The sequence below is a fragment of the Dendrobates tinctorius genome, unplaced genomic scaffold (genome assembly GCF_039654945.1).
Source record: "Dendrobates tinctorius isolate UK_male_01 unplaced genomic scaffold, ASM3965494v1 ptg000064l, whole genome shotgun sequence".
Classification (NCBI taxonomy): Eukaryota; Metazoa; Chordata; class Amphibia; order Anura; family Dendrobatidae; genus Dendrobates; species Dendrobates tinctorius.
Genome location: NW_027361732.1, coordinates 31,328,507 through 31,338,802, shown reverse-complemented (window position 1 = coordinate 31,338,802; position 10,296 = coordinate 31,328,507). Strand labels below are relative to the sequence as shown.

At 42.2% G+C, this 10,296-nt stretch overlaps 1 long non-coding RNA gene across 1 annotated transcript; it reads left to right on the top strand.

Annotated features, from left to right (window-relative positions):
- The first annotated feature begins 9,014 nt into the window (after positions 1-9,014).
- LOC141094608 (uncharacterized) lies at positions 9,015-9,945 on the top strand. The gene is made up of 4 exons (XR_012233123.1): positions 9,015-9,409; positions 9,481-9,586; positions 9,668-9,739; positions 9,869-9,945. It is a non-coding gene; the product is annotated as an uncharacterized lncRNA (long non-coding RNA).
- Positions 9,946-10,296: the final 351 nt, after the last annotated feature.

The window sequence follows — 10,296 nt, the reverse complement described above, 5'->3', positions numbered from 1 at the left end:
GAAAGCTGTTACAACGGTAACATGAAGGTAATTGGATGGCAGTGATCCCTACTCATCAACAGGATATGACGGCTAATATGTGCTGAACAATTCAGACAGCAAAAGTTATACACCCAAAAGAGGATCCATTCACCCTCTCTGTAGACATGCTGGAGACTTGTCTCCATGCAGGAAGATGCAGGTCGGGTTAGTCACCAAGACACTTGAAGAGCAGGGAAAATACATGTTCAACTTTCTTTAAACATTAAAAAAAAAACAGAGAAACATTTGCTTTCATGTTTTCAACATCATGGATGTTTTTTTGTCATGAATAAGAATTATTTAAGCTTATTCACACATAGCGGGTTTATTTCTGTGCATTTTTTTCCACAGAAAAAAATGCAGTGTTTTACAATAACAGCAAAATGAAAAAGATTTCAAAAATCTCATTCAGTCTTTTTCTTTGCATTTGTTCTAAAATGCGGTCATTTCCAAATGAGATCAAAACGGTTTAGCGCCAAGAAAAAACATAGAAAGACACATAATAAATGCACCAAATATGTGTAATTTCCACTGCAGTTTTTTTTCCCTATAGCCTTCACTTTTCATGCAGGTAAAAAAAACTATAATAAAAAGTCTGCAAACACACGTTTAATAAGTTTGAAAAGTGAAAACAAAGGTTTCTCTGAATGGGCACATTATATTTTTAGTGTTGAAATAAAGTTGCATTGTTTATAAATTAATCAAATTCTGCAGAATTTCATGTGTTTTTCTGCAAATATGTTACACTGACATGGCAAATGTAAGACTCACAAAATGTAGATAACACAAAAGAATACAAAAAATTCCAGTAATTGTCCCTTAAGTTGGTTGTTTCACAAACAGTGTTCTTGATTTATTTTAATTTATTTTTATTTTTAAGTCTATAGTTTAATATATGCCGGTGATATCTCTCCAAATCCTGGTCCTCCTCACCACATTCCCACAGTCATTTCTACCTCCCATCCACACCCAATCACAACTTTCCGTAACCACTCCAACCTTATACACATTCGCCCAGCCCCAGCTTCCCCAGTCCCACTAACGGAAGCTCTGTGGAACACTCGATCTGTCTGCAACAAAGTTTCTTTCATCCATGATCTTTTTATTACTAACAAACTTTCCTTCCTCGCCATCACCGAAACCTGGCTCACCTCCTCTTACACAACCACTCCTGCTGCACTCTCATATGGTGGATTCCACCTTTCCCACAACCCCCGCTCCAGCTGCAAGCATGGTGGAGGAGTTGGTTTTCTCCTGTCAGATAACTGCTCCTTCACCCCAATCCCACTGCCGCCCTCTGTTACCCTCCCTTCCTTCAAGGTGCACTCTATGCGCATCTACTCCCCCTCCAACCTCCAACTAGCTGTCATATACCGCCCTCCAGCGTCAGCCACCACCTTCTTTGACCACTTCACCACCTGGCTATTCCATTTCCTTTCCACTGATATTCCCTCTATCATCTTGGGCGACTTCAACATCCCCATTGAGGCTAATTTCACACTTTCTTTTTTTTGCAGCGCGTTTTTTGCGCAAAAAAACGCATAGAAAAAACGCATGCAAATGCATACAAACGCTGCGTTTTTTTCAAGCGTTTTTATGCGCATGTAGGAAAAAAAACGCAGCGTTTTTATGCGTTTGTATGCGTTTTTAGTGCATTTGCGTTTTTTTTACACATTTTTTGATCCACACCCAAAAAAAAAAAAACATTCAACAACACACAAGACCAATGGGACGTCTATGTCAGTGTGGTATGTTAATATATAGACCCTGTCTACAGTATTCTTCAGATTTGCTTGATTGTTCTCGTGTCAACATGGATCTGCGCTGGAAGAGTTTTCACTTCAACTTGGATTTGGACAGCGCGATGGCTCAGGCATGTGCAGTTGCTTGCCATGAACAAAGGAAGAGAGAGAGGCAGCGAAGACGGCAGCGGCGGCATATGTGGATACATCCGATTGTTGTACTCCGGGAGAGCCGTGGGGCATACCACACCCTCTACAGTGAGCTACAGGCAAACCCGGAGAAATTTACAGATTATATCCGGATGTCCCAAGAAAGCTTCAGGGATTTGCTTGCTCGTGTCCAACAATCCATCCGGAGACAGGACACACAGCTCCGTCATGCGATTCCTCCTGAGGAACGGCTACTGGTGACATTACGGTACGTAATATTTAAAAACCAAGGGGTGCGGTCTGATGGGGTTTTTTTTACATGTAGTATTCAAAACCTTGGGTAATTATTTTTCGTGAATGTACTAATATTTTATTTTATAGTTTTACAAAGTAATATACAGAAATATTAATTTTACTTCTTTCTCTGTTCACAGATTCCTGGCGACTGGAGAAACCCTATCTTCACTACACTTCCAGTACCGTATTGGAATCTCTACCTTGTCTGGAATTGTTGCGGACACCTGCCGGGCTCTCTGGAATGTTCTTTGTCCAGATTTTATGCCCCTGCCCACCGCTGAAAAGTGGATGGAAATTGCTGACAAATTCTGGACAGTATGCAAATTCCCCAACTGTTTGAGAGCTGTTGATGGTAAACACATACGGATCATCAAACCCAAAAGAACAGGATCTGAGTACTATAATTACAAAAAGTACTTTTCAATAGTACTCATGGCCATTGCGGATGCCGGATGTATGTTTGTAGCAGTGGACATTGGAGCATTTGGCCGTGGTAATGACTCACAGGCTTTTAAAAACTCAGACATGGGCCGGAGGTTGTATGGCAACCAATTTAATTTCCCTATGCCATGGCCTCTTCCTCACATCGAAGCTCCGCCACTGCCCTTTGTAATGGTTGGGGATGAGGCTTTTGAAATGTGCGCAAACTTACTGAAATCCTACTCCAGCCGGGACTTGGACCACACCAAAAAAATATTTAATTACAGGCTGACCAGGGCCAGAAGAACTGTCGAGTGTGCTTTTGGGATTCTTGTCTCAAGATGGCGAATTCTCAGCACAGCCATAAATCTTAAACTTCAAACGGTCGATGAGGTGGTGAAGGCATGTGTGGTTCTACATAATTTTGTGATGGCTAAAGAGCACCCGACCTTTGAACTGGACGATGATGCTCCTAACCCATTGCCTGAATTCACTCAGCACCCTCTCAGGTCATCCGTTGAAGTTGGCCAAATGAGGGACCAATTTGCGGCCTACTTTATTTCTGATGTAGGACGGGTGCACTGGCAAGATGAAATGGTGTAATAATGTTCGTTTGTGTTTGTTAATAAAAAACCTTATTTGATACCAGTAACGAGTGCACTATGTTTTTTACACTCCAATAAAATAAAAACCTTCCCATGTATACCTGTGAATTCATGATGTTCTCACACCTGCACGGGTAAATACACAATTTAAAATGCAGCATCGCTAGTCTGCGTTAAATATATTGGTAAGCAAAGCTGCAGGTTAGATATGGTAAGCAAAGCTGCAGGTTAAATATGATATGTGTATTAACCTGGGAATATGATTGATAAATAGTTCTGATTATGACAATGAGCGACTTTGTTTGGATCGGGTTTCATGAAACCAAATTAGTTTCAAATAAAACTTGTCCAACCAGTGGAAAACAAGTTGGAGATTCATTCATTTTGAATGAAAGAAACTCGCCTTTTTTTTTATCGAGTTTGACCAGTTTGTGTTTCTGGAAACCAGATCCTAGTTGGTAAAACGCTAGTTATTATACTAGGCCTTGGTATGTAACATATTAACAGATTACGTTTATTTTACACTTATACTAGGCCTTGGTATGTAACATATGCTTATTTTACACTTATACTAGGCCTTGGTATGTATAACATATCACGTGTATTTTACCCATCAGTGGATTCTAAACACACGAGTATGTTTTTAATTACAAGGTATATCAATAATCCCCCTTGCCTAGAATCACCTTGCCTAGAATCACAATAAGTGAAATGAGGATGGTAAAAACAGCCAATCCTCCAAACACTTTTTATGACACCTTGCAAAGTTTAAGTCGCATTGTGTGTACGGCGCAATGTGTGTGAGCGGCGCCAAAAACATTAATCAAACTTTGTTATGGTGAGCCAGAAATTGTACATTTATTTTGAAACAGAAATATTTTAAAAAACTTTATTTATTTCTGCGTTTGGGGGCAGATGGTTGCAAGTTGGGGGTGTGCAGGGAAGATGCAGAACTAACTGTTGAAGAAGGTGTTCTAGGGGAAGGGGCCAAAAAACTTGGGACTTGCAGTAGAAACAGTTTGAGGAGATGAAAGAGGTTCAGGAACATTGGTACAAATTGCTTGTCTCCGCAAACTTGACTGCCTGGACCTACTTGGGCCCAATGCTCGCCTTGCTTGATGTCGCCTTGTACTTTGGGCAAATATAGAATGTAGGTCCCCCGTCTGCAGCTGTGGCTGCTGCTGTGGCTGCTGCTGCTGCTGTGGTGGCTGCTGCTGCGGATGCTCTGTGGTGGCGGTGGCAGTGCTCGTCCTTGCAGGAGGACTGGTGGCGGCAGTGATGGTCCAAGTTTGCGGAGTGGTGGTGGCAGGGCTACTACATGTTGTTGTAGCGGCAGGGCTGTTCCACATTTGCGGAGTGGTGGCTGTGCTCCAAGCATGCATGGGGGTGGTGGTGGTGCTCCAGACAGGAGCAGCGCTTGCCATGGTGGTGTTGGTGAACTGACCAGCTATACTCAGACTTGTGGTGGTGTAACGGTGGGTGTCCTGGCTTTGAATAGAGGTGTCCGTGCAGTGGTATGCAGCACAAGTCGGTAGTGAGGTGAAGCGAGTCAATGGTGGCACAGGTGGAAATGCCACTACTGACTGCTGCCCATACCGATTATGCTGCATAGCCTGCAAGAAAGCATTGTTGCAGGCCTGCAGCACATTCAGCTGTTGCTCAGGACTAAGGTGTTCCGCCATGCCCTTTTCAATCTTACTAAAAAATGGTGCGCTGGTCTGTTGAGGTCGGCCTCCAGACAGTCAAGGTGCTGTTCGACAGAATTGAAGCGGTGTTCAAAGTGGTTAAAACCACGTGCCATGAGTGCAAAACCGCTTTCAAATCTGTTGGACAGTGACTTGAGGCTGGCATTAAAGGCCTCGCTCAAGTGCATAAACTCGGGCAAGACATTCCTGTCCAAGGCCCTCTGCCGCTGGCGGGTAGTGCCCGCATAACCAGTGGCAGAGACCTGGGACAGGGGAACACCTGATGGCCCAGCTTCCTGGTCACCAGCTGTCTGTGTGGCTGACCTGCAAGGTGCTTCCTGGCTGTCGGATGGCTGGGACGGGTCAGAGGACGTCCGATGAAGGACCGCGCCAGGGCCAGGTTGCAGGGTGCTGCTCCAGGTGCTGTTGAAGAAAGGAAAATCATTACTATCATGCCTTTACAAGAAGCATCAGCTGTGGATTAGAAAATCACAGATTAAAAATAAAAAAAAATAATTATAATACTTACGCTCTGGTGGCAAGGACAGGTCTTAGGAACTGCAACGCGTGATAGTAACGGTATCTGGTTCTTGTCCTTGACGCAGATCCACTGCGAACCTGGCCCTCAGCACAAACATCACTGTTGAAGCGGTCCTTGATCGAGTGCCAACATGTTCGGACTTTGTCCACTGTTGGAAAAAAAAGCAACATGTCACTTGTGTTTGTGATGCACGACATATGCTATCACTAAACCTAACAGTGCCATCAAGGACAATAGTCACTGCGGCACAATACAGCAATACAATACTCAAAGCAGTCACTGTAGAGCCCGATGACACTGTTGGGTTTCCTGCTAGAATATATCTAGCACGAAACCCAACAGTGACATCAAGGACAATAGTCACTGCGGCACAATACAGCAATACAATACTCAAAGCAGTCACTGTAGAGCCCGATGACACTGTTGGGTTTCCTGCTAGAATATATCTAGCACGAAACCCAACAGTGACATCAAGGACAATAGTCACTGCGGCATAACAAAGCAGGGAAATACTTACTAAACGCCTTTTTGGAGGATGCAGTGGCGCTGTCCCAGCCATCCATCAACGCTGCGGCCACCTCATTCCATAGCGGCCGGGTCACCACATTGTCCTTGTACAGCCGGTCACGGCTATCCCACAATGGGGCACGCTCCTGGACCAGGCTGATGAGCTGCTCATTATCCAGGTAGATGTCTTCATCCCGTTGTGGAACCTAGACAAAACACATTCATTAGAATAATCAAATTTAAATTGAATAAAAAGTTGCAAAAAAAAAGTACAGAAAAGATGAAATATAAAAGATAAAAAATAAAGAACATTACAAATCATTTGATACATACATTCCGTATCACCACCGGGACTTGGCTTCGCTGCTCCTGCTGTTCGCCCTCAGTAGTCACGTCCGCAGAAGATGACAATGTCTTAAAAAAAAAAAAAAACATAAGAGATTTGGAGTAGCAGCAGAAATACTTACCAGATGCACGAAAATAATCACCTCACGGTCTGCTTGTGCCAATTCCTGCCGGGATGGGGAATATTCTGATTCTGAAGACATACTGCATGTAAAAATAATAAAAAGCATTCAGTGTTGGCACTGTCCATATCTGTTTAACCCCTTACTTGCTGCTGTCAAAAGTAACTACATCGGAAATATGGTTAATAGATTGTGGGGGTTTCCATTTTAATCTAATTGACACACCGAGATTATGATTGTGTGGTCCTGATGTTTACCATAGCAGTTCATAGCCAAAGAGGCCTTAGAGTCTCCCGGATATAGTGGTCAGTTCAGAAGTTAGCGACATTTAGGCAGTAAACAACATTTTTTCATTCCTGCTATACCACTTTGCATTAATTCCTGAAAATCACCTGAAGGGTTAATAAACTACTTGACAGAAGTTTTCAATATGTCAGGGAGTGCTGTTTTTAAAATGTTATCACTTTTTGGGGTTTTCCAAATATATAGCACCCCCAAAGTCAGTTCAAACCTAGACAGGTCCCTCAAAAAATAAATTTTGTAACTTTCCTTGAAAAAATGAAATTACTGCTACTTTTTTAAACCTCCTAAAAGCCTAACAAAAATAAATTAGCTCTTTAAAAATGGTGCTGATGTAAGGTAGACATATGGGAAATGTTATTTATTAATGTTTTTGTGTGGTATGACTATCTGGATTAATTGGATCATTCAAAGTTTAAAAATTGCAATTTTTTTACATTTTTGTCAAGTTTCTGATATTTTTTATAAATAAACACAAAACATATCAACCTAAATTTACCATTATCATAAATTATAATGTGCCACAAAAAAAATCTCAAAATCAATGGGATTTGTTGAAGCATTCCAGAGTTATCACCACATAAAGTGATGTTGGTCAGAATTTTAGGCCTGTTTCACACATCAGTTTTTTCAAATCAGTCAAAATCCGCCAAAGTTTGAAAATGGCGCTTTTCTTGTGGCGGATCCGCCATTTTTTCCCATTGAGATACATTAGTGGCGGATTTTGGCGGATGGTCGTCCGTTACGTCCACTATTCGGCGGATCCACCAGATTCCTTGCGGATTCTGTCTGTGAACGGACCTTGCAACGTTTTTTGGCGCCGTCAAAATGGCGGACGACGGCGGATCCGCTGTCATCCGCCATGCGGTAGAATGGGCGCCTATGGTCGGCGGATCCGCCGGGATCTGCGATTTTGCGGAATCCGCCGGCGCAATCTGCTAAATCGCACTGAGCATGCTCAGAAAAAAAGATACTTTTCCAGACAGTCCAAAAACTATATAAGGTGGGCTAATTAATCATTGGGCCCAGACATCCGGCACCAGCCAGACTGATAGAAGGAAACAGAGCCAGAGCTATAAAACCTGCCTGATCAGCTGCAAGACCTCCACCTGCAAGACCCCTGGAGCAAGACACCTGCCAGCACCAAGACAGGATGGAGAGGCCTGCTAGCAAAGCCACCAAAGCCTGCAATTGTGTGAGTATTTTAAACTATTTGTATGGGGCATGTCTGTGGCTTGTGTGTGTGTGGCCTGTCTGTGTTTGTGTGGCTTGTCTGTGTGTGTCTGAGTGTGTGTGTGTGTGGTCTGCCTTCCTGCATGTATTTTCGTGGCTTCCCAGTGTTGCATGTCTGTGTGTGTGTGTGTGTGTGTATTTATTATGCTTTTTTTTCATACTTTAATTGTTTTTCTGTTGCATATGTACTGAATTTTATTGTCATGGTACTGTAATTTTATTTCAATATTTGCAATTGTGCTAAACTATTTGTGTGGGTCATGTCTGTGTGTGTTTGTGGCTTGTCTGCCTGTGTTTGTGTGGCTTGTCTGTGTGTCTGAGTGTGTGTGTGATCTGCCTTCCTGCATGTATGTTCGTGGCCTCCTAGTGTTGCATGTCTGTGTGTGTGTATTTTTAGTAGGATTTTTTTTCATATTTTAATTGTTTTTCTGTTGCATGTGTACTGAATTTTATTTTAATATTTGCAATTGTGCTGTGATTGTGTTGTGTATTGTATGTGGTGTTTCTCTTGTATATCACTGTTTTTTTATTTTTCATTTATTGTGGTATTTAAAATAAAGAGCAGAGTAGCTCCTACTTGTGTAAAAAAAAAAATAAACTAAAAAAAAATTTTTTATAAAAACTGTTTTTAAAAACTTTCTGTAGTATCATTTTAAAACCAGGTAAAATTAAGTATGGTTAATTTGTACAAAAAAGGTACATTAATTTTTGGTTTTTGGTATACAAGTGTGGTTATACTCTCAAGTGAGAGATTGGAATTTACACATTCAAACACTTGGGTATACTCTCGGTGAGAGATTTTCATGGAATTCACACACATGCAAACACTAAAAGTGTGGGTATACTCAGGAATTACAGACATGCAAGCACAGTGTGGTTACACTCTCAGTGAGAGTTTTTCAGGGAATTAACACATGCAAACACAAAGTGTGGTTATACTCAGGAATTACACACCTGCAATCACAGTATGGTTACACTCTCAGTGAGAGATTTTCAAGGAATTTAAACACATTAATACCAATGAAGGTTTTTTTTCATGTTATTAAAATTCTCTTTACTTGCAGATCCTTTGAGGAAGAACCCGCCAAACCGCAGCATACCTGCCATACCGCAGCAGACCTGCATACAACCAACTTCAGTATTCTCAGTAAGTATAAAGGCCTGAAAGCTTTTAATATCCTTTGTATAGTAGCTGAACAAATGTCTTTATACTTGCAGATCCGTTCAGGAAGGACCCGCCAGGCCGCAGCAGACCTGCATACAACCTTGTTCTCACTAAGTATAAAGGCCTGAAAGCTTTTAATATCCTTGGTATAGTAGCTTAACAAGTGTCTTTATACTTGCAGATCCGTTCAGGAAGGACCCGCCAGGCCGCAGCAGAACCGCCAGGCCGCAGCAGAACCACCAGGCCGCAGCAGACCTGCATACAACCTTGTTCTCAGTAAGTATAAAGGCGTGAAAGCTTTTAATATCCTTTGTATAGTAGCTTAACAAGTGTCTCTATACTTGCAGATCCTTTCAGGAAGGACCCGCCAGGCCGCAGCAGAGGAGACCCGCAAGCCAGGCCGCAGGAATGTCTTCTTCTGAAAGCTCCCCCTCACATCATCAGCGAACAGAGGTAAATGTTTGTTTTTTTTTAAATCTTTTTTTTACCTTTTTATATTTTTTTAACCTATATGCATGTATTATGTTTTCACAGGAAGCTGAAGCTGAGGAGCTTCCAGGAGGAGACATGCAGGGTGGAGAAATGCAAGGAGGGGGCGCGCAGAGTGTAAGTTTAGCACATACAAAAACTCACATACATACATAAATAATACACCCAACACAAACATTAATCACAGCACACACAATAACTACGCATCCATCCAACCCAATTTTTTTTTTTTTTTTTTTTTTACAGTCTTCACAATCTGGTGCCCGCACTAGAGTGACTTCCAGGATATCCAGGCGTCGTCGAGGTGCTGCCTCTGGTGGTCAGCGAACGGTAAGTAACCCTTTATTTGGGTGATTGATTAATGAACCTCATGTGTTTGAATGTAATAATTTTTTGTTTTTTTTATTTTTTTTCTTCACAGGTTTCAGAGCGTGCTCCCCAGAGACTATTTGAAGATGGTCTTATCATTGATGCTGACGACCTCATCCAGGCAGTGCAACCACAGGAGCCTCTGTGGAACATGGCAAACTGTTTTACATGCCGACCAACCAGCCACCCGATGGCTCTAGGATGAGGTGTGTTCGGAGATTGTAGACAACTGGGAGGAGCTCGATGCAAGGGCCAGGGATTTTGTGCGTAAGTATTCCAATTTCAGTAACTTGTATTACAGCATG